General features: G+C 39.9%; 1 non-coding gene across 1 annotated transcript; it reads right to left on the reverse strand.

Moving 5' to 3' along the window:
• Positions 1–2,036: 2,036 nt before the first annotated feature.
• On the reverse strand, positions 2,037–2,143 carry LOC138443071 (U6 spliceosomal RNA). The gene has a single exon (XR_011257997.1). It is a non-coding gene; the product is annotated as a U6 spliceosomal RNA (small nuclear RNA).

Genomic DNA, 2,143 nt, shown 5'->3' on the forward strand with positions numbered 1-2,143 from the left:
AAAGGACATGTGATTGGTAGAGGTTTTGAAAGTTTGCTTTTGTGTGCTCAGTTGTGTCCAGCTGTTTGCAGCCCCATGGACTGTAGCCTGGCTCTTCTGTCTATGGAATTTTCCAGTTAAGAATACTGGAGGGGGTTGCCATTTCCTACCCCAGGGGATGTTTCTGACCCAGAAATTGAACCCACATCTGAGTCTCCTGCTTTGGCAGGTGGATTTTTTTTTTTTTTTAACCACTGAGCCACTTTGAAAATTGGGAATATCTGAAACTAACTATATTCCACCCTCACATTGATTAATAGTTAGGTTGGGAATTTAATTCTAGGTAGGAAATTTCCCCTGGGATCCTAAAGACATTGTTTTATTGTCTTCTAGCTTCTAGTGTGAATGTTGAGAAGCCTATTTTTTTCACTCATAATCTTTTGTATATAAAAGATTTCCTCTTTCTGGGAGATTTTAGGAGTTTTTTTTTTTTTTTTTCTTTGAATCATCTCTAGTGTTATAAAATTTCATGATGGTGTGTCTTACTGTCAACATTTTCTATTTATTTCACAATATTCACTGGGCTCTTTCTAGCTAAGAAGTCACAACCTTCATTTATGAGTAAGCTCCATGAGATAAGGAATTCTGCTGCTTTCTTGTTCACTGCCAAATTCTCACACTTCTCACAATGTCTGGTATAGAGAAGACACTCACTGAAAAGAGAACAAATGAACTCATGACTAATAAATAGGAGATTTTTAAGTTATACTTCTTTGTTTCTGCTCTGTCTTCTGGAACTCCTCTGGTTCTCCTGTTTTCTAATTTTTCTCTCCTTCTATTTTAACTCTTTGTCTCTTTGTTCTGGACTTCCCTGGTGTCTCAGATGGTAAAATCATCTGCCTACAATTCAGGAGACCGGAGTTCCATCCCTGGGTCAGGAAGATCCCCCTGGAGAAGGAAATGGCAACCCACTCCAGTACTCTTGCCTGGAAAATGCCATGGACCGATGGAGGAGCCTGGTAGGCTACAGTCCATGGGGTCACAAAGAGTTGGACACAACTGAGCCACTTCGCTTTCACTCTTTGTTCTAATTTCTGTGTAATTTTGATGGCTTTATCTTCTAAACCTTTTATTGCATTTCTAATACCTGTAATATTACACTTAACTTCCAAGATTTCTCTTTTTGTTTTCTAAAAGTTCATTAGCACATTTTTCTTGTTCTAAGGATATCTTAAATCTTACACAATGTCTTAAATCTTTGAGGATATCATTATATTTGCATTTTTTAAGTGCTCATGAGCGGTGGTTTCATCACTAAGTTGTGTCAGATTCTTTCTGACCCCATGGACTGTAGCCCACTAGGCTCCTCTGTCCATGGGATTTTCTAAGCAAGATTACTGGAGTGGGTTGCCATTTCTTTCTCCAGGGGATCTTGTGAAAGTGAAGTCGCTCAGTCATGTCCAACTCTTTGTGACCCCATGGACTGTAGCCTACCAGGCTCCTCAGTCCATGGAATTTTCCAGGCAAGAGTACTGGAGTGGGTTGCCATTTCCTTCTCCAGGGGATCGTCCCAACCCAGGGATGGAACCCAGGTGTCCCTCACTGCAGTCAGACACTTTACCCTCTGAACCACCAGGGGATCTTAAAAATGGTTTAATCAGATTGCATAAAGATTACTTTAGTGAAGACAGTTCAAAGCCATATCAGAATATTCCACAGAATTTGTGGCACATGCAAATCAGGCATTTAACAGAGGATTTATGTAAAAAAATTTTTAAATTGGAGTAAAATTTTCCTACAATGTTGTGTTAGTTTCTGCTGTATAGCAAAGTGAATCAGCCACATGAATACATCCCCTCTTCCTTGATTGCCTTCCCACTTAGGAAGGAAGGCCACCCAGAGCATTGAGTAGAGTTCCCTGTGCTATACAGTTGGTTCTTATAGGTTGTCTGCTTTTTACATAGTAGCTGTGGTTCATGGGATCACAAAGAGTTGGACACCACTGAGCAATTGAACTGAACTGAATGTATACAGGTCAGTCTCAATCTTCCAATCCAAAAAATATGAAATGCTTCACGAATTTGAGTGTCATCCTTGTGCGGGGGCCATACAATTTTTGTCTGTATCATTCCAATTTTAGTATATGTGCTAGTGAAGCGAGCCC

This window comes from Ovis canadensis, chromosome 6, assembly GCF_042477335.2.
Source record: "Ovis canadensis isolate MfBH-ARS-UI-01 breed Bighorn chromosome 6, ARS-UI_OviCan_v2, whole genome shotgun sequence".
NCBI lineage: Eukaryota > Metazoa > Chordata > Mammalia > Artiodactyla > Bovidae > Ovis > Ovis canadensis.